Source organism: Lynx rufus, unplaced genomic scaffold (assembly GCF_022079265.1).
Source record: "Lynx rufus isolate CCGP_SWC_20201006 ecotype Redwood Valley unplaced genomic scaffold, mLynRuf1.p SCAF_7, whole genome shotgun sequence".
Classification (NCBI taxonomy): domain Eukaryota; kingdom Metazoa; phylum Chordata; class Mammalia; order Carnivora; family Felidae; genus Lynx; species Lynx rufus.
This window is the reverse complement of record NW_025814889.1, coordinates 12,443,467-12,469,127: the sequence shown is the minus strand read 5'-3', so window position 1 is coordinate 12,469,127 and position 25,661 is coordinate 12,443,467. Positions and strand designations below refer to the sequence as shown.

The window sequence follows — 25,661 nt, the reverse complement described above, 5'->3', positions numbered from 1 at the left end:
AGCTTTCCCAAAGTGATTTTGTAATTTTACATTACACTAGCAATTTATGAGCATTCTGGTGGCTTCATATCCTGCTCTCGACATTTCTATCATCCTTTTGTATTTATTTTAGCCATTCTAATGATATCTTGTGGGTTTTCTTCCTGAGTGGGTATTTGTTTATTTTGGAAACAATCTCAAACTTACAGAAAAGTTGTGGGTACAGTGCAAAGTACTTCCACCCCCCCCAAACCAGCTGAGAGAAGTTGCTAACATCCTGTTAATACTTTAGTGTCTATTTCCTAAAGATAAGGATATTCTCCTGCATAATCACAACGCCATCATCAAAGCAAGGAAATTAACATTAACACCTTACTACCATTTAATCCTTCTACCTCATTTAAGTTTCACCAATTGCTCTAGTAACAATCTTAATAGCAAAAGGAGCCGGAGCAGGCTAATACATTGCATTTATTTGTCACTTTTCTTTTGTTTCCTTCTATCTGGAATAGTTCCTTGGTCTTTTCGTGACCTTGACAATTCTAAAGATGAACAGAACAGTTATTTTGTACTATGTCCTTCAATTTGTCTGATGTTTCTTTGTGATTAGACTCAGCTTATGAATCTTTGGCAGGAGTTCTCACAGAAGCGATGTTTTGTGTGTTCTTCTCATTGTGTTCTAGAAGGTGGTTCTGATTTCAATTTGTCCTGTTACTAGTGATGTTGTTTTGGCTCATTTGGTTAAGAGGGTGTCTGCCAGGCTTCTCCACTATCAAGTTACTTTTTCCCTTTGTAATCAATAAGTGCTTTACAAGGGGTAATTTAAGACTATGTAGGTGTGTTTATCATCTAACTTGCAATTTATTCACATATTTACTTAGAGTGGATGTGGACTCATGGATTCTTGTTTTATTCAGTGGCTTACAGTTTGTTACCATTATTTACTTTGAAGTCATATTCTTCCAGATTTCACCAGTGAGAGCCCAGTCAAACCAGATTCTGCAGCCTTTGACAGATCCCCATCATTCCTTGGGGACTTCCTTACTTTGGGGCACAAAATGTTCCAGGCTTATCCTGTACATTCCCTACCCCAGTCCTCAAGTCAGTCACTTCTCCAAAAAGCCATTCAGACATTTACATTGAGAAGGGTTTTCAGAAATCAAGATTGGACCTCTAAATATGCTCTTGGTTGATGCTTTCAAACCTTGTCAGTGGTCACAGCTAGAAATCATATGGTTGTGTGCATCTACGGATATCTATGGATATCCACATAAATAGATTCACGGACATAAACACAGGTATGTATGTATATACATACATACGCATATTATATCCATATTTATGTATTTACTTATATGAGTAATTCCAACACCACTGGTTCATTCTTGCTTCTACATTTGTAACTCCCTTCTCTGACAATAAGAAAACGAGCCGCCATTATCATTAATATACATTTTTCCCATTTGTTTTCTATTTGTCCACTTCATTCTTTTTTCCTCCCTTCTTGCCTTCTTTTGGGTGATCTGAATACTTTATAGCATTCCATTTTGATTTCTCTGTTGGCTTTTTAACTGTATATCTTTCATAATTTTGGTGGTTACTCCAAAGCCTTTGATATGCCTCTTTAACTTATCCCAAGCTACTTAGAGTTTATATTGTTCTACTTCACATAAGATACAGCAACCTTCTAATATTATAGTTTTATTTACCCTTCTCCCAACTTTGGGAGATTTTTGCCATATCTATTACATCTATTTATGTTACAAACCCAATACAGTGTTATAGGTTGTATTGTACAATCACGTGATTTTTTCAAGAAATTAAGAAAATGTGTACGTGTATGGCTGGCTCAGTTGGTGGAGCACGCGGCTCTTGATCTCAGGGTTTTGTGTTCGAGCCCCACTTTGGGTATAGAGATTACTTAAAAATAAAATCTAGGGGCGCCTGGGTGGCGCAGTCGGTTAAGCGTCCGACTTCAACCAGGTCACGATCTCGCGGTCCGTGAGTTCGAGCCCCGCGTCAGGCTCTGGGCTGATGGCTCGGAGCCTGGAGCCTGTTTCCGATTCTGTGTCTCCCTCTCTCTCTGCCCCTCCCCCGTTCATGCTCTGTCTCTCTCTGTCCCAAAAATAAATAAACGTTGAAAAAAAAATTAAAAAAAAAATAAAATAAAATCTAAAAAAAAAAAAAGGGAAGAAACTGTGTACCTTCCCTTATATTCATCCAAATATTTACTACTTCCCGTGCTTTGCATTCTTGCCCTTGCGTCCAGGTTATTGTCTGGTGTGATTCATCTCCCACTGGAAGAATTTCTTCAGTCGTTCTTATAGCACAACATACACATTCTTAGTGTTCGTCCGCCTGAAAATATCTTTATTTTTCTTCATTCTTGAAAGACAATTTTGCGGCATATAGAATGCTGGGTTGACAGTTCTACTTATTTCGGCACTTAAAGGTATTATTCAGTTGTTGTCATGGGTTGGGTTTCCGAGGAGGTAGGCTCTGAGCTGAAATTTAGCCAGCAGAATGCTTCCTAAGGAGTCCCCTGGGTATCAAAACCTGTAGGAAGGAGAAGGAAGCGAGAGTAGTCAGAAGGAAAAACTGAGCTGTGATGCACATCCTCTGACAGCCTCGACCGATGCCCCGGGGGAGCTAGAGCAAGAATGGCCCTTCAGATTTGTCTTGCACTGGGCCAAGATGGTCAGCTTGGACACTGATCGATCAATTGCTGGCTATAGGTTTCCCAGGAAAAAGCAAGATCTTAAGTGAGTCAGTGCTCTACAGTTGAGGCAGTCTTGAAAGGGGCTGAAAACTGAAGGTACTCCGCTGACGACACTCCTCTCAACTGGGGCGATCCTTCCACTTATGTGATCTGGGTGTGCTGCTTCTGATGAGAAGTCTGCCATCATTTGTCTTATTGTTTCTCTCCAAGTGATACACAGGCTTTTTTTTTTTCCTCCAGGCTTTTGTCTCTTTATCTTTGGATTCCAACAGTCTGTCGTGTGCCTAATGTTATTTGTTGGTTTTTGTTTGGTTGGTTTTGTATTTATTCTGCTTGCGGTTCACGCACCTTAGACCCATTAGTGTTTTTACTAAATCGGTAAGTTTTCAGCCATTATTTCTTCCAAATTTTTTCTTCCAAATTTTTTCTTCCCTATTCTCTTGGTTCCTTCTAGTATTCCAAATCACATGTATCAGATTGCTTATATATCAGAAACTAAGGCTCTCTAAGAATCTACTCGCATTTCTTCTTTTCTCCCTTTTCTTGAATTTGGATAATTCCCATTTACCTGCTTTCAAATTCATGGACTCTTGTGCAATCTCCAATATGCCATTAAGGAAAGCTGGTAAATGTTTCATTTTGGTTGCCGTTATTTTCCACCTAGAATTTTCATTTGAGTCGGCTGTAGACTGAATGTTTGTGTCTCTCCCCCCACTCACATGTTGAAAACTTAACCCCAAATGTGACGGTGTTAGGAGGTGGTGCCTCTGGGAGGTAACGAGGTCATGAGGTGGAGTCTCTGTGAATGGGATTAGTGCCCCCATTAGTGCCCCTCTTGTAAAAGAGGCCCCGGAGAGTGCCCTTATTCCTTCTGCCATGAGAGTACACAGTGAGAAGATGGCCACCTAGGAACCAGTTAGCAGAACGTCACCAGAGACCACATCTGTTGGTGCCTTGATCTTGGACTTCCCAGACTTCCAAAACTGTGAGAAATCAATGTTTACTGAAGCCACTCAGTCTACGGTGTTTTTGTTACAGCAGCCTAAATAGAGTAAAATGGGAGCTTTTCATTCCTTCTATTTTGCTGCTGTTTCTCCATCTGTTCATTCATTAAGACTACGTTTTCCTATAAGTCTTTGAGCATATCTATAATAGCTGCTTTAAAGTTTCTGTCTACTAAGGACCACCGAAGGTTTGGTTTTCTCTGATTGTTTTTTCCTTCTTCTTGCATATGGGTCATATTTTCCTATCTCTTTGTACATTTGGGCAATTTTACTGTATACTAGACATTAAGAATTATACATTGTAGACATTTGTGATTCTGTTATATTGCTCAGAAGAGTGTGATTTTTCTTCTAGTAAGGAATTAAATTGGCTAGACTCAAACTCCTAGGTCTGTCTCCTCTGTTTTGGGTGTAAGCTGAAATCTGTGCTCAATTCTTCCCGCTCCTAATGGTCACTTTTTCTCTGTACTCTATGTGGTCTCTCCCACTGATGCATATTTCAGTGGCTGGACATGAATTTGAGAAGAGTTTATATGCAAATTTGGGGTGTACCACCTCCATGACCTCCTCTTTTCTAGGATTCCCCTTCTAGCTGCCCAGCTGCTCTTCCAGTCCTGAATTCTATACTCTGCCACTAGTATTCAGTAATTCAGCTGAATTATTCAGTAATACAACTTCATTCTGAGCCACCTAATGGATTGGTGAACAACTCTGAACATAAACTGCAAAGCCAAAAATCACATTTGTGTAGTTCCCATATTTTAAGGGCAGACTCCTCTCCAATATCCACCTGCTTTTAGTTCCTGCTGAATGTCTTCAGATAGTTGGTTTTTAAAATTCCCATCCAGACTCTATCATGCTCGCCTGTAGGAAGATTATCCTGACCAAGCTACCCTGCCATTACTAGAAGTCAAATTTCCTCCATATTACCATTGTGCTCCATACTGAAATCATATCTAAATCCTGATTTGTCTTATGTCAGTGCTGTAATTCATTTCCCTTGCATCAGTGCTATGCTTAGGAAGGGTCACATATCAGTCCAGAAAACAGAAGTTCCTCTTTGCAGTCTAGCTATAAATGACTTTAATACAGGGAATTGGTGGCTTATCCCCACCCCCCCCCAAAAAAAATGTCTCTAGGAGTATCACACCTGTTCACAATTCTGGCTGCAACTGACTGAAGAATAATGATCTCTCCATCATTTTGTCTCAAGGATGCCTCTCATGAATACGCTCTAGGCTGGAACCATACAATAAAGAGGAATGTAGCGCCTGGCTTCTCTCCAAAGCAAAGGAGACCATAGAAGGGGTGGTGGTAATGCCAAGCCGACCAAAGATAATCCAACCCGGGGCATATGACCCAAATTATCCAAAAGCACGGGAGGGGCAGAGAGCTTTGGAGCTTCTGGAAAAAAATTTATTTGCTGATAAACAAAAACGAAAACAAGACCACACACACACACACACACACACACACACACACAAAGACTCACCAGAAGAATAATGCCTCTTCTTACATTGGATTTTTTTTCATGTGACTGTTGTAATAGAAGCATTGATCTCGTGATCATGATGAGAAGAAGCCAACTGAGATGGAAGCAAACATGGTGTCCGAAGCCTGTCCAGTCTGGACTTCCTGTTGTGAGAATCAGTGGTATTATTTAAGTCATTTTCAATTGGTTTATTTTGTTACTTTCCACAGGCACAGTACCTTATTTAGAACATAGAAGTAAATCCCAGAAGAAACCATTTAAAGGGGGGAAAGTGGTAGCCTTTAAGGAGTAAGACTGGAGGTAATGAGATGTGGTACCGTGCACATTGGTTTTTATTCTATGCCTTGTACTATTTTACATCGTAAAGAAGATATATACACTACTTGGATAAAAAATTAATTAGAAAAGAGTCAATCTGACAACGCCTCTCCTTCTCCACATCACAGTTTTCTTGATTAACTCTGATCCTAGCACAAAAGGAAATGGCGGCTAAATTCAACAGTTCTCCCTTGCTCCTTTTTTTAAAGTTTTTTTTTTTCCTTTTGAGAGAGAGAGAGAGAGCTGGAGAGGGACAGAGACAGAGGGAGAGAGAGAATCTTAAGCAGGGCTTAAGAGGGTCTCACAACTGTGATTACATGACCTGAGCCGAAATCAAGAGTCAGATGCTTGGGGCGCCTGGGTGGCTCAGTCAGTTAAGCCTCTGACTCTTGATCTTGGCTCAGGTCATGATCTCACAGTTGTGGGATGAAACCCTGTGTTGGGCTCTACACTGATAGCATAGTGCCTGCTTGGAATTCTCTCTCTCCTCTCTCTCTGCCCCTCCCCTGCACACATGTGCTCTCTCTGTCTCTCTCTCTCAGAATAAATTTAAACCAAAAAGAAAAAAGAAGAGTTGGATGCTTAACCTACTGAGCCACCCAGGCACCCCTCTTCCTTGCTCTCATTTCAGGCAATCATAAATTCTAGCTGCCTACTGAAGAGCGTCCTGAGTGAACGAGATCCTCATACCCCTCAACCTACTATTTGTCACCAAAATAATTGTTCTGAAGGACAAATATGATCACGTACCTCTCCTGCTTACAATCCCTAATTGGTTTCATATTGTCTCTACAGGCTAAAATCCAAATTCCGTAATATGGCATCCAAGACTCTTGCTGATCTGGCCCCTAAAACTCTCTCATGTATATATTCTAGCTATTTTTAAATCTTGCTTTTTTCCACACTCAGATGTCCATTCTGTTGGCATTTCTTTGATTTGGAACACCCTTCCTAAAGAATCCACTTTCAGTTACCTGTTCTGTAAAGATCTCTTACTCCTCTAGTTCTCCTACAGTCTCTTCTTCGACATGTGTTGTAAATGCCTATCTCCTCCATCAGCACAAATTATATTACAACTCAAAAACCACTTACTAGAAAGTCTAAAATCCAGAAATCTCTTAAAAGGGAAATATTTTTTGGAAACCCATTTGGTGACAGAACCTGAATTGAACTATTTATATTTATAATCTCAATTTAGGGGTGCCTGGGTGGCTCAGTCAGTTGGGCGTCCGACTTCAGCCCAGGTCATGATCTCACGGTTCGTGGGTTTGAGCCCCACGTCAGGCTCTGTGCTGACAGCTCAGAGCCTGGAGCCTGCTGTGAATTCTGTGTCTCCCTCTCTCTCTGCCCCTTCCCTACTCACACTCTGTCACTCTCTGTCTCTCAAAAATAAATAAACATTGAAAAAAATTTTTAAATAATCTCAGTTTAGTCCACTTTAATATTCATTCATTTTGTTGCAGAACTATTCATGGGTTTCATCGCACAGTGAAGCCTCAGACAGCACTGATAATGGTCTGGAACACAGGGTATACACACCTAGAGTATATGCACCATTCCAAAAATGGCTACTGCAGCATTTCTCATCCCAGAAGTTATTCTAGAACTTTTACTACTTATCAAGTAAAACTCCCCCTTGAAAATGGGAGTGCTTTTATGAATAAAAGTGGTGGAAGTGACATGGCTTGACTTCCAAGGCTAGGGCATCAAAGGTGATATGGCTTCTGCCTATTTTCCCTTCTCCCCCAAAATGCTTGCCCTTTGAACTCAGTCACCATGTTGTGAGGAAGCTCAGCCACAGTGAAGCCACCCGAAACTGTTCTAGCCCACAACCCCAGCCAAGGTCTCAACCACCAGCCATTATTAACCACCAACCAGCATCAACTATCAGACATGAGGAGGTAGTTGACGCCTGTCCTCAGCACTCAAGTGCCCCCCACTGTTGGCTGAATGGAGCAAAGATCAGCTGATGCCAAGCCTTGAATGCCAAGGCTTGATTCATGCCAAGCCATGAATCTAAATGTAGATTCATGAGAAAGACAAACGTTTTTGTTGTTTTAAGGCACAAAATTTTGGGTAATGTTCTACAGCTATAGTGACTGGCCTCTTACCCTATTTACTTTGTAAAAATGTGAAATATTCTGAATTCTAAAACCCATCAAAGGTTTCAGATAAGATCTGCATACTAAAATCATGCTTGTATATCTTTTTCTCTATAGAAATAGAAGTTCTTTGAGGACAAGAACAAAGTTTTCTTTTCGGAGGTACCATTTAAGATAGGGTAGGTCCTCATGGCGTGTCTACTGAATTAATGTTGAATGAATAGATGAATGAACAAATAAAGTAACACAGTTGCAAACAAATGATTATTTTGAGATAGTTTTTCAGTAGACTACTCTTTTATTCAACACAATCCATTGCTCAAAAATAACTTAGAATACCTTATTTTTTATAATTATTTTCAGTTTATGAGCTATATGAAAAGCGTCATCAATTTTCCTATCTTGTTTTTATCCAGAAGTGTTATCTATTATCATTACATGTTTTATCCATCAAGTCATGTTCCAAATAATCCTTGGCTGTTTCCAGAAGTCAAATACATCGTTAAGGATGAAGATTTTCCATCACTGAAGATATTCGAAGTAACTTGACAAAACTCTGAAGGTTATGCCACTACAGGAGATCCCAATGGTTTTGAACAATGCAATGTTCAAATGTAATGCAATCTGAGACAATGACGCACAGATGCAAAGACTGTAGCATCCGTATCAACAACTTTGGGAGGAAAAAAAAAAACATTAATTTGGAATGTAACTTCTACCTTGCATGACAAAAATAAAGTATATTTATCTTACGATCCTATGTCACATGTATGTCATGTCACACGTGTATGTAACTATGTGAGGGAAAGGGAGGAAGGTAGAGAGAAAATCCATAACGTCATAAAGACATGAACAGACAATGTCAATTTATGCTTTAGTGTTCCTATTGGGAATACCCGTTTTAGCTCTACCCGGGGAATGTTGTAATGATGAAATAAGTGAGGTACTAGTTTTACAGTTTTGCTGCCAAAATAGGTATCTGATTGGAATTTAATGGATCCTTACTGCCCTGCTTTTTCCTTCTGCCTCATGTTGTGTAAATCGCGTAAGCTAGGTTGCATGTAGGTGTATTTCAGGGTAATTCCCATCCAGAGGAAATCTCTGAGAAAGTAAGAGTCATTAGATAAATATAATATTAACCACGGTCTCTCAAAAAATGCCAAGAGGGTGACGAATCCTACAACACACAGCACAGCTTCCTGAAAATCTTTTCTTTCTCCTCTCTGGTATCTCACAGAGCCGGGCAGGAACACTGCCTCCAGACCTCCTTTCCATCTAAAATCCCCCCTTTTCGCTCTTTCCCCTATGACCCCTTCCACACACATACCCCTCTGTTCTTTTTCTGCCTACCACTCTTATCTTCTCTATCTGTTCTTTTCTCACCGTACTGCTTCCTGAGATCAAATGAACTGGCCTTGGCTGCATTTGATTCCCTCTCTCATGCATTAACCTGGTCCTGTGCAATCCTAGGACCAGGGACACAGCACAGGTAAAAAGAAAACTCTCTTTTTCAAGGTGAGGAAGGGGAGAAGGGGCTGTGAATCCTGAAATATGAATTTTTTCCTTGTCATACCAATGTCTTACAAGCAGAATTCCATTTCACTAAATAGCAGTCGTGTGATGAGTGATCTCAACCAGATAAACTGTCAGGACAGCATAAAGTACAACATGACCTGACTATAGACTCTAGATGAACAGTTCAAGGACCACATATTCACTGGTATATACTGCTGCAGGCCCGCTGGGGTCTGGATAACTTGGTATTGATTTTAAATTTTTTTTTCAACGTTTATTTATTTTTGGGACAGAGAGAGACAGAGCATGAACGGGGGAGGGGCAGAGAGAGAGGGAGACGCAGAATCGGAAACAGGCTCCAGGCTCTGAGCCATCAGCCCAGAGCCTGACGCGGGGCTCGAACTCACGGACCGCGAGATCGTGACCTGGCTGAAGTCGGACGCTTAACCGACTGCGCCACCCAGGCGCCCCAACTTGGTATTGATTTAAATGGATGCGTAAACAGTGTCATAAGAAGCTACCTCATCCCTGGAGCTACATTATTCCTGGGGTCCCTCCCCTTTTACCTGATACCTAAGTACCACTTTTCTAGGTTTAAAAGGGAGTTGAAAGCCCCAGAAACTGCCAAAGACCTGATAATGAAAGTCAAGGATCCATTCCTATATCCCTACTCCCTCTCCCTCTCTTTGGACTCTGAACCCCAGAAGAAACACTGGGGATTGGAGGGTAGAGAAACTGCAAAGCAGAAATTCCCATGTATGATAAGGTGGCCAAATAAAATACAGTACACCGGGGGCACCTGGGTGGCTCAGTCGGTTAAGCATCCGATTTCGGCTCGGGTCATGATCTCACGGTTTGTGAGTCTGAGCCCCATGTCAGGCTCTGTACTGACAGCTCAGAGCCTGGAGCCTGTTTCAGATTCTGTGTCTCCCTTTCTCTGCCCCTCCCCTACTCACACTGTCTCTGTCTCTCTCTCTCTCAAAAATAAGTTAAAAAAAATTTTAATACGGTACACTGAATTAAGTCTGAATTTCACATAAAGAACAAATAATTACTTAGTATAAATATGTCCCAGATATTGTATGGGGTATACTTACACTTGAAAAAAAAAGTATTCATTCTTTATGTGAAGTTCAAATTTAACTGGGTGGTCCTGTTTGACTTTTCTCTGGAGATCTGGTAACCCTAATTTAGGACAATCAGTGAGGAGAATATCAACCACAAGTGATTATCTTAGGCTTAAAAATGAGAATTCTTAGGTATACACTTTCTCTTGAATTGCCCACTAAAAATGTACCTAAAACATCAGAATATTAAAAAAGGTGGGGGGGGGGGGGTAGGAAGAAAGGCAGTCTCTGAAAACAGCAGGATCAGGCAGAGGCAATCTGGAGTAGTAAGATGCTTAAGTAGCTGGAAATGTTTTGTTGATGTACTAGACATAGAAACCAAGTCAGCTTGTCCTCACAGCGTACACGACGCTGTAGCCAGGTAACAATTTATTTGTCAGCTCAGCTTGCACAGAGGAGTGCACAGCCTTTTCTCCGTTTCTGGAAGGGAGATGGGAATTTCAAGGCAAATTGCTTGCGGGAACATTTTTGTTTAAAAATCTGAAAGAAATCTGCATTACCAAACTGAGAAGACAAATAGATCAAAGACACTATGGTAAAAGAGAACCATGCTGACCTGGAGAACTGAGGGGTGAAGGGTAGGCGTCAACCAAAGTGCTCAAAAGCTCATGATGTTTTTGTCTTGCAAAACGCTAATGTAGACCGAGTCGAAAAGTGAAGACTTTCAGTGATAAACACTGTCTAAACTGGCTTATTCTCACGTGCCTACCTTCAGTCCTGCTCATCCTCTTAAGAAAAGGAAAAGGAGTCTCAGACTAATTCTTCAGAGACTGAAACTATTGCAGCATGGGGGTGGGTCATTACTTTCAAAGCAAACATGGAATATATTTACATCTTATTTAAAAGGTAATTAAAAACAACTTCAATCAAATTAGTAAAAATTAATAGAATTGTATACATAGATTTACATCTAATTTAAAATGTCATTATCAATGACTTCAATGAAATTAGTAAAAATTACTAGAGTTGTATAATGTATTTACATGGATTATTAATTACTAACAATCAAATTATGAAACCAGAAGATGTACCAGATCACTTAAGTTTTATAGCTGACATCCAATTTTACTTGTCTTGCTTTGCTTTTTTAAAAACTACATTTCCCCCAAAAGACAGATCTCATTCAAGCATTCTTCTTTTTTTTTACACAATGTTTTAAAATGTTTGTGTATTTATTTATTTATTTATTTATTTGAGAGAGAGCAAGAGGGAGGGAGAGGCAGAGAGACAGAGAAAGAGAGAATCCCAAGCAGATTCCGTACTGTTATAAATTTTTTTTAATGTTTATTCATTTTTGAGAGACAGAGAGAGACAGAGCATGAGCAGGGAAGGGGCAGAGACAGAGGGAGACACAGAATCCGAAGCAGGCTCCAGGCTCTGAGCTGTCAGCACAGAGCCCGACATGGGGCTCGAACTCACAAACTGTGAGATCGTGACCTGAGCCCAAGTCAGACGCTCAACCGACTGAGCCACCCAGGCACCCTGATTCCACACTGTTAGTGCAGAGACCCACACAGGGCTCAAACTTACAAACCATGAGATCATGACCTGAGCCAAAACCAAGAGTCAGATACTTAACCAACTGAGCCACCTAGGCACCCCTCACGCAAGCATTCTTAACAAAGTTTTAACAATCCAGGATTCTGCAGAGGCAATGAAAGACCCTTGGTTGGCCCCATCAGGCTGGACTGGGTCTGTGCTTGTTCAAGACAGCAGCAGCCCAGGAGGTGGGGAGTACAGAACCTCTTCCTGTGCCTGTACAGTGGGGGACTCATGGGGGATGGGGTCAAGGAGATTCAGCCCATGTGACAGCAGAGCTTCCGGGAGAACAGAGCAGGGTAACAAGGAGAGAGAAGCCCTTCAGTGTGTGAAACAGGATGAGGCTCAAGTGAAGGCTTAGACAGCAACAGGTGTCTCCTCTAAGGAAGTCTAAAACTTATACTATTCACGACTGAAAACTTACGCTGAAATACGACTTAAGAGTTGTGATGGTTAATTTTATGTGTCAACCTGACTGGGACATGGGGAGCTCAAAGTAAATGTTATTTCTGGGTGCATCTGTGAGGGTGTTTGCAACGAGATTAGCAGGTGAGTTGGTGGCCCCAGTAAAGCAGATCACCCTCCCCAATGTGGGTGAGCATTAACCATTCAAGGTCCAAAGAAAACAAAAAGGCAGAGGAAGGAGGAATTCTCCCCTTTTGCTTCCTCCCTGCCTGCCTGAGCTGGGACATCAGTGCCCTCCTGCCCTTGGACTGAGATGGACACCATTAGCCCATCTGGTTCTCCAGCCTTCAGACTCGGACTGAACTACACCACTGGCCTTCCTGGGTGTCAAGCTTGCAGAATCAGACTTTGGGACTCCTTACCACCTGCAATCATGTGAGCCAATTCCCTAAAGGAATCTCTTTATCTATCTATATCTATATCTATATCTATATCTATATCTATATCTATATCTATATCTATCTCCCATCGATTCTGTTTCTCTGGAGAACCTTGATTAATGGGAGAGCAAAAACAAGGCCATTAAATAATCACAGGGGGAAATAAACTTATTCCCACTCAACCTGGTGATCTCTTCCTGCACACCCCTTCTCCCCAGCCCCTCATCACTCACCTGTCTGAATTCCATTTCCCATTGAGCATTCACTGTTTTAGAAGTGATGGCCCATGTAAAGACAGCAGCTCTTTTGAGGAGCCTGGGTGGCTCAGTAGGTTATGCTTCTGACTCCGGCTCAGGTCATGATCTCGTGGTTCATGAGTTCAAGCCCCACGTCCGGTTCTGCACTGACAGCTCGGAGCCTAGAGCCTGCTTCAGATTCCGTACCTCCCTCTCTCTCTGCCCCTCCCCTGCTCGTGCTCTCTCTCTCTCTCTCTCTCTCTCTTTCTCTCTCTCTCAAAGACAAATAAACATTAAAAAATGAAAAAGACAGCAGCTGTTTCTCATTTTAGCAGCTTACCAAACTGTACTCTCACTAAAGGCAGGAGCAGTCTCCCAGAGATCTTGATTTTCTACGGAGCCTAAAACCCAGAAGGGCTTTGCACATAAGGAGGAGTTTCAGGGAATTAACGAATGCAATCTCCAAATTGCTAACATTCAAAAATGCTCATTAGTATTGTATTATTAACCTCAAAAACAAAACAACACCACATCACAGAGAGAGCATCCTGCCTTTCTGGTTCTCTCCCTCAGAGAATGAGGCTGAGCACAAGGTCAGGGGAGTGTAGGGCAAATGGCGGCCTCCCGAGCTATGGGCCTGGCACCCTTTACCAGCCTTAAATTAGCCATAAGAAAATGGATGACAGTCCTGTCAGCATGCCATACACTTTGGTGAAAAGAACAAATGAAATAATATTGAAAAAATACATCTCCCTCTTCTCTACAATTGTTCATTTGATCTTTATCCCAAACCTACTTTGACAAGATTAACCAAACACTGAAAGCTGAAGGTACGAGACACGCAAAAGCCTATTAGGTTATCTAGTCCATTTTTTAGGCCATATGTACAGTTACGTGTTCCCTATAGAAATATTTTCGAGAACTTTGTCTGCCCCTTTCCCAGTAGACTTCTCTGGATGTTTTAAAGTCTTTTCCGAGGAGCGTGTTCTAGTTAGGCACATCTTAAGACACCTGACAGTTTTTCTGAAGCTTCTATTTCAATTTGTCTTATTTAAATTTTGCCCCATTGCTCCTACTTAGGCCCTTTTCCCGTCACCATATTGTAGATAGTTTTCATATTCCTTTTTAGGCGTAATTTAACCATGCTTCACACATTAACTTGAGTAGACAGTATATGGTATAAATTACACAAAACAGCGATGTGTGAAGACATTCTGTGGTGAATAAATTAAAGCATTAATTTCAGACATATCAAACTAACACTTTTTAAATTTGTGGTTCCTATAATTTTCAGACCTGTTTCTGAAGTCTCTGCGGCGGGGGAATTAAATGGAAGAGATTAGTCCAAAACTTTTACTTTCAATTCATAGGTTGGAGAGCAGCCATTCCCATGAATATTCAAAAGAGAAAAGATTTTTTTTTTAAGGATTTAACACAGAGCGGCGCCTGGGTGGCTCTGTCGGTTAAGCGTCCGACTCGATTTTGGCTCAGGTCATGATCTCACAGCTGGTGAGTTCGAGCCCCGCAGCGGGCTCTATGCTGCCTTGGCCTCTCTCTCCCTCCCTGTCTGCCCCTCCCCTACTCGTGCTTTCTCTCTCAAAATAAGTAAATAAACTTTTTAAAAATGTGTTAAAATTTTCTAAAAAAAAGAACTTAACACAGAGGGCTTACTCAGATTTAAGGAGATGTTGCCATTCAGACATAAAGTGAAAAAGACGGGGTTCAGCAACTCACCAGACATCATCACCACCAGCCTGGCAGGTAAGAGAGAACTGAGGGAGAGGGCTTCGTTGCCCACAGAGTGTTTGTGAAACTCGGTACGACGAGCCTGAATGGACCGAAGAAGGGCGCCTGTCTTCGGTACGGAGAGAAGATTGGCACAAAGAACCCAACTCACATTTAACCCCAAACTGTCCCGGCACAGGCTTTCCTGGGCTCCTCGGGTTTCTAGTTTCTACCAATGATACGGAACCGAAGAATGGACCAGGGACTGGCACCAAACCACAGACGCACACAATTCCTCTCGAGGAGTGAGACTCGAGAAGAAGAATCGAGTTGGTCCCTGTTCCCGGTTTTAATTTTCACCAGAGTGTTTACCACTTGGGCCGTAGTTTTATTTAGTTTGCTTACTGCCTGTCGCCTCCAGCCCCCACCTAGCAATCTAAGCTCCACGCGGACAGAAACCTTTGGTTGTGCCTTGTTTGCATCTATATCCCCAGTGCCTAGGACACTGCCTGACCCACAGCAGCCAGTTAAGTATCGGATCAAGGAAGTCGCTGATTTGGCACCGATTTCTTCATTCACAGAGTCAGAAAAATAGCACGCATATGTCCCTGCTGAAAAAGCTCCAGCAAAAAAAAAAAAAAAAAAAAAAAAAAAAAAAAAAAAAAAAAAATTGTTCTACTATGGGAAGAAGTTTTTAAAATTCTGGGAGGTAGGCTTTGAGACAGTGTTATTCCTTAAAATATAAACTAGGAAGTATCTCAAATCTGACCAGCCTCAAACTAAAGGGGAGGCCCTGTGAGGCCAGGGGCCGCGTCGTCTTTGTCCCTCCGTGTCAGCTCATGACTCGGACCTGAGAAATAAGATCCAGGAGGAACAACTGACCGAGGCTGTGCCAGCCGCTCGTCTGAACGCTCGCCTGCATGAATTCATTACTTTCTACAATAATTCTATGTGGGGGGCACAACGATTCCCCCCCAGCTCCCAGGTGAAGAACACACAGTGTCAGGGAGTAAATAACTGCCGGTTATCAATGTTTGGTTTCTCAGCTCCAGACCCACCCTCCTTTGCCCGGCTTTGTGAGCTGGGACTGGCCGAATGTTAGGCAGCAGCCCCAGGATGGTCCTCCCTGACAGGCCCTGGCCCTCCGTGTTTGTTAGGCAGCGAGGGAAACCAGAAGCCAGCTTTGGGCGAGTCCGCAGCTGTACCCCGGGGCCACACCGTCCTCACAGATAGCTGCTTCTGCAGAATGGCGCTACCGTCTGGAAAGTCCTTTCCCACCAGCGGGCTGCATGTTCCCGAGGTCCCCGCGGCTTCTCTAGAGAGGACTGACTCCCGGCCGGGTCCTCAGTTCCTTTATTGTCCCCTCTCCTCAGCCAAGATGTGGTGGGTGCACCTTGTGGATCCCTTACACGCCTTTGCTCCTTTAAGTAGCTAACCTCCTTCCACTACTTAACAATTCTTTAGGTTCAATTGTGCCTGGATAGAGCGCTGGGACAGTACTCTATTATTTCAGACCCCAAAGAGCTCCAGATTGTACCACGGGGAAGCGATCAGGCTGGGCTTCCAACGCAGCAAGTCTGAAACCAGAGGATACACTCCAAACTCTGATACTACACTGTCTCCAACTTGGGGAGAGAATCCAGGTTAACTCCGCCCACAGCCCGGACACCTCTGAGGATGCAGATATGAGAACTGCAATTTCAAGGGCCAGACACGGAATCACGTCTCCTCTGGTATGACACGGATTAATACTACACGACCCTAAATCTTAATAGCTCAAAACCCTTTTACATGCAGAATTCCACAACTAGACAACTCTGTAGAGTTGAAAAGGCATATGTTATTATTCTCATAGGTAAAGAAACTGAGGCCCAGAGACAGTAAAATTTTGCACAAGCGGTCACACTCAAGTCTTCCAGCTCCCAGCCAGAACTTTGCCTATAATGTCACTATCTTACCTTGGGGTTTCGTTACACTGGAGTCAGTTTGACTGTGAGACTGAATGGTGGATCTCCAAAAGATCCGTGTCCAAACCCTTGAGGCCTGTGAACATACCCTTATATGAAAAAGGGATCTTTGCAGATATGATTACATTAAGGGGAGATAGGGAGTTATCCTGGAAAATCAGGATGGCCCCTAAATGCCATCATAAGCGTCCTTAGAAAAGAGAGGTAGAGAGAGACTTCACACACACAGAGGAAAAAAGGTTGTGAAGCCAAAGGCAGAGATGGGAATGATGTGGCCACAAGTCAACGAATGCAAGTAGCCTCCAGAAGCTGGAAGAGGAAAGGCACAGAAAGCGGCAATGAACAGATTCTCCTCTAGAGACTCTGTAGGGAACACAGCCCTGATGACACCTTGACAATGCCCAGAATTACTGATGCCCAACTCCTGGCCTCCAGAGAGACCAAATTCTACTGTGTTAAGTCACCAAGTTTGTTGTAATGTCTTACAGCAGCCTCAGGAAATTAATATACTGACAAATTCAAGTTTAAAAAAAGTTTATACAGATAGAAAATAATATCTAAACATGACATAAAGTTTTATGAAATTAGCTTCATTAAAAATGAAGGATGTTAAGACCATTGAGAATGAAAACACGAGCGACATAGAGATGTAAGATCTTCCAAAACTGAATAAGGGAGAAATAGAAAAATCTGAATAGCTCAATTACTAGTAATGAAATTGAACTGGTAACCACAAAACTCTCAAGAAACAAAAGTCCAGGACCAGCTGTTTTCACAGATAAATTTAAAGAAGACTGAATTCCTATGCTCTTCAAACTATTCTAAAAAATAGAAGGGGAAGGAAAGCTTCCAAATACATTCTAAAAGGCCAGCATTTGGGGCGCCTGGGTGGCGCAGTCGGTTAAGCGTCCGACTTCAGCCAGGTCACGATCTCGCGGTCCGTGAGTTCGAGCCCCGCATCAGGCTCTGGGCTGATGGCTCAGAGCCTGGAGCCTGTTTCCGATTCTGTGTCTCCCTCTCTCTCTGCCCCTCCCCCGTTCATGCTCTGTCTCTCTCTGTCCCAAAAGTAAAATAAACTTTGAAAAAAAAAAATTTAAAAAAAAAATTAAAAAAAAATAAAAGGCCAGCATTACCCTGATACCCAAATCCAAAGACACTAGAAAAAAGAAAACTATAGGCCAATATCCCTGATGAACATAGATGCAAAAATCTTCAACAAAATATTACCAAACTACATTCAACAATACTTTAAGAGGATCATTCACCATGTTCAAGTGGAATTTATTCTGGGGATGCAAGGATGGTTAAGTACGTGTAAGTCAATCAACCTGACATTCTACATTTTAAAAAATGAAGGACAAAAATCATATGATCATCATTATGGATGTGGAAAAAGCAATTTGACAAAATTCAACATCCATTTATGATGAAAATGCTCAAAAAAGTGGATTTCAAGGGAACGTTGAATCATTATGCTGAGGCCGTATTTGAAAAACTCACAGCTAACATCATACTCAACATTAAAACCTTTAAGATAAAGAACAAGACAAGAATGTCCATTCCCTTCACTTTTATTCGACATAGTACTGGAAATCCTAACCACAGCAATTAAACAAGAAAAAGAAATAAAAAGACATCGGAATTGGTAAAGAAGAAGTTAAACAGCACTATTTGCAGATGACGTTATACTGTACATATAAAACCCTAAAGACTCCACCAAAAAACTATTCAAAACAATAAATAAATTCCATAGTTGCAGGATACAAAACCGATATACAAAAATCTGTTCTGTTTCTATACACTAATAACAAAGTAGCAGAAAGAGAAATTAAGAAAATAATTCCATTTATAATTATATCAAACAGAATAAAATACCTAGGGACAAACTTAATGAAGGAAAAATGAGGAAAGATTTGTATTTTGAAAACTACAAAACACTGATGAAAGAAACTACAGATGACACAAACAAATGGAAAGATAGTCCATGCTCATGGATGGGAAGAATTAATATAGTTCAAATGCCCATGTTACCCAAAGCAATCTACAGATTCAATGCAATCCCTATCAAAATACCAATAGCATTTTTCACAGAATTAGAACAAATAATACTAAAACTTGTGTGGAACCACAAAAGATTTCAAATGGCCAAAGCAATCTTAAGGACAAAGCTGGGTTATCACAATCCCAGATTTTAAGAAATACTACAAAGCTGTCATAATCAAAACTGTAAGGTACTGGCATAAAAACAGACACATAGATCAAGAGAACAGAACAGAGAGCCCAGAAACAAACCCATGCTTTTATGGTCAATTAATCTATGACAAAGAAGGAAGAATATATAACAAGGAAAAGACAGTCTCTGCACAAAATGGTGTTGGGAAAACCGGACAGCTACATACAAAAGATTGAAACTGGACCACTTTCTTGCACCATATGCAAAATAAATTCAAAATGGAATAAAGACCTAAATGTGAGACCTGAGACCAGAGACTCCTAGAAGAAAACATAGGCAGTAATCTTTTTGGCATTGGCCTTAGCAATGTTTTTCTAGATAGATCTCCCCAGGCAAGGAAAACAAAAGCAAAATTAAATTATTGGTACTATACTAAAATAAAAGGTTTTTGCACAGCAAAGGAAACCATCTATCAAACAGTCAGCAACATACTGAATGGGAGAAAATATCTGCAAATGATATATCTAATAAGGGGTTAATATCCAAAATACATGAAGAATTTATACAACTCAACACCAAATAATAATAATAGTAATAATCCAAGTTAAAAATGGGCACAGGAACTGAAGAGACATTTTTCCAAACAAGTCATCCAGATGGCCAACAGACACATGAAAAGATGCTCATCATCACTCACCATCAGGGAAATGCAAATCAAAACCACAACATGATATCACTTAACACCGGTCAGAATGGTCAGAATCAAAAACAGAAGTGGGACGCTTGGGTGGCTCAGTGGGTTGAGCACCCAACTCTTGATTTTGGCTCCAGTTATGATCCCAGGGTTGTGGGACAGAGCCTCGCATCAGGTTCATGCTGAACATGGAGTCTGCTTGAGATTCTCTCTCTCTCTCTCTCTCTCTCTCTCAAAGAAGAAGAAGAAGAAGGAGAAGAAGAAGAAGAAGAAGAAGAAGAAGAAGAAGAAGAAGAAGAAAAAGAAAGAAAGAAAGAAAGAAAGAAAGAAAGAAAGAAAGAAAGAAAGAAAGACAAGTGTTGGCAAGGATGTGGAAAAAAAGGAACCCTCATGAACCATTGGTGGGAATGTAAATTGGTGCAGTGTGGAAAATGGCATGGAGGTTCCTCAGAACATTAAAAATAGAATTACCATATAATCCAGTAATTCCACTATTGGGTATTCACCCAAAGAAAATGAAAGTAATAATTTGAAAGGACATATGCACCCCTATGCTCATTGCAGCATTTACGACTGCCAAGATACAGAGGCAACCCAGGTGTCCATCCACAGACGAAAGGATAAAGAAGATGTGGTATAGACATACAATGGAATATTACTCGGCCATAAAAAATTGAGATCTTGCCATTTACAATAACATAGATGGATCTAGATGGTATAATGCTAAGTGAAATAAGTCAGTCAGAGAAAGACAAATAGCATATAATTTCACTCATATATGGAATTTAAAAAACAAAACAAACAGGGGCACCTGGGTGGCTCAGCCGGTTAAGCATGGACTCTTGATTTAGACTCAAGTCATGATCTCACAGGTCATGGGATTAAGCTCCACGTCAGGCTCTGTGCTGACAGCGTGGAGCCTGCTTGGGATTCTCTCTCTCCCTCTCTCTCTCTCTGCACCCCACCTCTCTCTCCCAAAATAAGTACACTTAAAAAAAACTATTTTAAAACAAAACAGAGGGGGGAAAAGCGACAAATAAAAGAACAGAATCTTAAAAACGGAACAAATTGGTGGCTGCCAGAGGAGGGATGGGTCGGGGAAAAGATGAAACAGATAAAAGGGATTAAGAGCCCACTTATCTTGACGCACACTGAGTAATGTACAGAATTGTTAAATCATCATACTGTACACCGGAAACTGATGGAACACTGCACGTCAATATCCTTCAGTTAAAAAAAGAAAAAAAAATGTACAAGAATATCCATTAACAGAATGGGTAAAAAAATATTCTGGTAGGTTTATACACGGCAATGGAAGACAGAACTGCCACTATACCCAGTATGAATGAATCACGCAAATGTAAAGTTGACCAAAAGAAACCTGACCCAAGGTAGCATACACTACGATTCCATCTATATGAAGTTCAAGAACAGGTACAAATTGAGCTGTGGTTTTGGAACTGTGGTTTCCCGGGGGGTGGGGGTTATCTGCTGGGAGGGACCACAGGGAGCATGCTGGTGGGCCGGAAATGTTCTGTATCTTAATCTGGGGCAGGGGATTTACATGGATGTATATCAAAATAAAAGAAACTGATTGAAGTGTATGCTTCAGACTTATATTCTTTACTGCATGTAAGTTAGATCTCAAAAAAAAAGAACATTAAATATTTATTTTAAAGAAATGACAGAAATGTAGCAAGGTTAATGCATCACATTCAAGATTGTCAGAAAACCAGTATACCATCCCCAAGTTGCACTAAAAATTAGTCTTAGGATTTTCCTCATTTGCAAAATTGGAATAGTAGTATCTACCAACCTCATATAGCAATTCAGAGAATTAGACAATGTATAAATATCTTTGCACTCCTATAAGAGAAGTCCTATAAAAATATAAGGTAGTATTTGTGGAGTGTTCTAAGATCTCATTTTCACTTAAGTAATCTCTTAGAGATACTTCTTCCTTTCCTTTAAAATACAATAACTAGGGGTGCCTGGATGGCTCAGGCGGTTAAGCGTCTGACTTCAGGTCATGATCTCGCGGTTCACGAGTTCAAGCCCCACATCGGGCTCGGTGCTGACAGCTCAGAGTCTGGAGCCTGCATTGGATTCTCTGTCTCTCTGTCTCTCTGTCTCTCTCTCTCTCTCAAAAATAAAGCACTAAATAAATAAATAAATAAATAATTAAATAAGTAAGTAAGTAAGTAAGTAAAAGAATAAAATAAAATGTAATAACTAAAACCCATAAAATAAATGAAAGAGGAACTATGAGTTAGGCCAAAAACAAATTGATAAATTAGGACCAAAGCAGGGTTGCCCATTCTTTCCATGACCTTTCTGATGGGGAATTGTCATTAAACTGAAAAGTCAATATTTATCTTTATTAAAGCTTCCTGAAAGATTCTAGAATCTACCTAGGACAGGATTTTCAATTCCAGACACTCCAAGCAAAGATTTATAAAGTTTTAAATCCAATAATACCATCCTGCTTATCTCCTTTTTTGAAAGTTATTAATAAAACAAACAATGTTGCAATCATCTGTATGGATATAAATAGCATGGTTCAAATCATAGTTCCTCTAAATCAGAGCTGTCCAGTGAGGTAGCCACTAGCCACATGTGGCTATTGAGCACTTGAAATTTGGCTAATTTGAATTGATCTGCCCTTCAAGTATAATATACACACCGTTTTCAAAATTTTGTACCAAAAAAAGAACGTAAAATATCTCATTAATGTTTATATTGATTACATGTCAAAATGGTATTATTTTTAATGCACTGGGTTAAAGAAAATATATTACAATGAATTTAACCTGTTTTAGTATTTTTAATATAGCTAATAGAAAACTTTAAATTCTATGTAAGGCTTGCATTATATTTCTATTGGACAGCAGGGATCTAAAGAAAGATGGAAATCTTCATCTCAAGACAGAGTTTTCGAAAGGGTTTTAAGAATTAGGATTAAGGGGGCGCCTGGGTGGCTCAGTCAGTTAAGCGTCCGACTTCGGCTCAGGTCACGATCTCACGGTCTGTGAGTTCGAGCCCCGCGTCGGGCTCTGGGCTGATGGCTCAGAGCCTGGAGCCTGCTTCCAATTCTGTGTCTCCCTCTCTCTCTGCCCCTCCCCCATTCATGCTCTGTCTCTCTCTGTCTCAAAAACAAAAAAACAAAAAAAAAACGTAAAAAAAAAAAAAAGAATTAGGATTAAGATTGCTTAAATGTTTTCCGGCCAAACTGTCTTTGTCAAAGATTATAATCTATGTTTAATCTTTATAATCAACTGAGTTTTAGGATGGTTATATGAGGTTTGGCCTCCATGAAGTCACAGAACATTTACTGGTTTTCCGTGAACCTTAAATAATACGTAAACCTGCAGTTCTAAAACGTTTGGGGGCTTTGTACCGTTGAGGCAGAGAAAGGACCTTAACAGATCTCCAACATGACTTTCCAGGATACCCTAACCCAAAAGCTATATTCAATCAAGCAAAAATGATACTGCTATGAATTGAATTGTGTTCTCCCAAATTCACAGGCCGAAGCCCTACCCCCCAATATGATGGTACTTAGAGGGCAGGACTTTGGGAGGTAATTAGGTTTAGATGAGGTCATGAGGACAGGGTACCAATGATGGGATTAGAGTCCTTATAAGAAGAAGAAGAGGGGCGCCCAGGCGGCTCAGTTGGTTGGGTGATCAACTCTGGATTTCGGCTCAGGTCGTGATCTCACAGTTCATGAGCTGGAGGCAGAGTCTGGCTCCATGCTGGTGGCGTGGAGCCTGCCTGGGATTCTCTGTCTCCCTCTCTCTCTGCCTCTCCCCTGCTTGTACTCTCTCTCTTCCTCTCAAAAAAAATAAACATAAAAAAAAAAGAAGAAGAGGAAGAGATCAGAATTCTCTCTCTCTCTCTCTCTCTCTCTCTCTGCAACAGGGAGGACACTGTGAGAAAGCAGCCGTGTACAAGCCAGGAAGAGAGCTCCCACCAGGAACCGAGCCTGCCAGACCTTCATCTGGGACTTGTAATCTTCAGAACAGTGAGAAAATAAATAGTGATTCACAGTCAACTGTATTTTGTTATTGAAGCTCAAGCAAACTAACACAGCGACCTACTGCTTAAAGCAATCTTTTTTATTAAATGTCATCGTTAATCTTTACCTATATACATTTTGCTATGTAAAGCACGGTGATTTGCACCCTGTGATGAATAAGAATAAAAAAGTATTGATTTTCTCTAGACGTTAACAGGACAGGTCTGACCTCTGGCCTCTGTAGACCACTCACTCACAGACCATCTTTGTTGAGCCAGGAGAAAGGGGTCAAGGAAAATGATTGTTATTTAAAAACATTATTACTTTAAAAAATTTCATCCTTGATTAAAAATATGTTCTTCAGTAAACGGAATTTATATTTCCGTTCTAACCGAAAATGCAAAGTTGTTCATCTCTCCCCTAGGGATTTGCTTCTTGGTGGCACTTTCAATGGTCTCACCACAGTTTGAGCATAATAAAATCTCATTTTATGCTCCCAGGCAGGAAGCATCCTAAAAGCTCCTCAACCAGTGTAGTACACAACCTTGTGGCTTTTGGACTAACATTTAGACTTCACAGGGGCGCCTGTGTGGCTCAGTTGTTTAAGTGTTCGACTTTAGCTCAGGTCATGATCTCACAGTTTGCGGGCTCAAGCCCCTCATCGGGCTCTGCACTGACAGCATGGAGCCTGCTTCAGATCCTCTGTCTCCTTCACTCTGTGCTTGCACTCTGGTTCTCTTTCTCTCAAAAATAAATGAACATAAACATTTTTTTAATAATTTATAAATAATAATAGACATCACAAAAAAGAAAGGAAACAAATGGTGTGCTTGTTTCCTTAGAAACATTCAAAACATCTTCAGATGTTTACTGCCTGTTTTCTTTTAACTTTTTTTTAATGTTTATCTATCTTTGAGAGTGAGAGAGACAAAGTGTGAGTGGGGGAGGGGCAGAGAGAGAGGGAGACATAGAATCGGAAGCAGGCTCCAGGCTCCTAGCTGTTAGCACAGAGCCTGCTGTGGGGCTTGAACCCACAGCCCATGAGATCATGACCTGAGTCAAAGTCAGACACTTAACAGACTCAGGCACCCAGGTGCTCCTACTGCCTGTTGTAAAGAAAGAAAGAGGAGGGGGGAAATGGAAGAGAACCAAATAGCACAGTTGATTTAATCCCTGTTATCACTTTAACCTCTTTTGCCACCTTTTGGAGCTCCAATGGGTCCAAGTACTCCAAGAAAACTCCACAAAATTTTGTTTGTCCTACACATATTCTCTGGGAAAAGGACCCTGAGCTTTGAACATAATCTCCAAGGAGGCAGTGACCAAAATAGGTTAAGAACTTCTGTTTAAGAGTTTACTTTGGTGAACTGCATGAACATTTCTCCTTGAACCTGGCCAGGTATAACCAGCCGCCTCACTTGATGCATACCACCTAAGACCTCAGAATGTGTACCAGGCCCTGCTTCCACTATTTAATTAATGACCTTGTGCCTTGGTTTTGTTTCCTGGTGTGTGTATGCTAGCTGCCTCCAACTTCTCCCTTCCTCCAAGTTGTCCTATTCTGTGTATCCCAGCTAAATAAGAGTGGACCCAGATGGCTGTCTCCTTATCTGAGAGAGACCCCAGGGTGAAACTTGTCATATTTACCAACATACCCTTTTCTCATACTCCTCTCCACTCTTTTGGGGCCATCTGAATTTGCCACGGTGCTGGATGGGTCGTCCATTTCTCTATTCTCTTTTTATTTAGGTCTAGGAACCATCAGTTTGGTGAGGCACCTTCAAGGACATCAGCTCGCAGTCCTGTACCGCCATTCCCACGTGGTGTAAAATTCTCTTGCATTCCCACCCTAAGGATGTTGTGAGAAAGAAATGGCGTGCTCTTAGCTCCCCAGAGAAGATTATATAAAAGTAATAAAAGCATTCTGTTGCTGTCGATTATTTTGGCACGATTACACCAAGTCGCAGAGTCCCCTGCACCTGCCTTGACCATTCCTTGCCTAAGAGTCAGCAGAGACACAAGCACCCACTGACGTTGCGCCCCTCACTCCGTCCACCCTCTCCAAGCCCCACATTCCAAGTTGTCTCCTTGAATATAACTCCGGATCTTCCTACAAACCCCTTTGTACTGATGTAAAGAATTGAAGCTCACTCTCTCCTGTACTCTTCTCACCGGTAAATTCTCAGATCTCTTCGTTTCCTTGCAGAG

General features: G+C 41.2%; 1 long non-coding RNA gene across 1 annotated transcript; it reads right to left on the bottom strand.

The window, feature by feature from the left end:
- Positions 1 to 2,386: 2,386 nt before the first annotated feature.
- On the bottom strand, positions 2,387 to 25,257 carry LOC124501039 (uncharacterized). The gene is made up of 3 exons (XR_006959689.1): positions 25,109 to 25,257; positions 5,195 to 5,337; positions 2,387 to 2,535 (listed from the first exon to the last, which is right to left on the bottom strand). It is a non-coding gene; the product is annotated as an uncharacterized LOC124501039 (long non-coding RNA).
- Between the last annotated feature and the right edge of the window lie 404 nt (positions 25,258 to 25,661).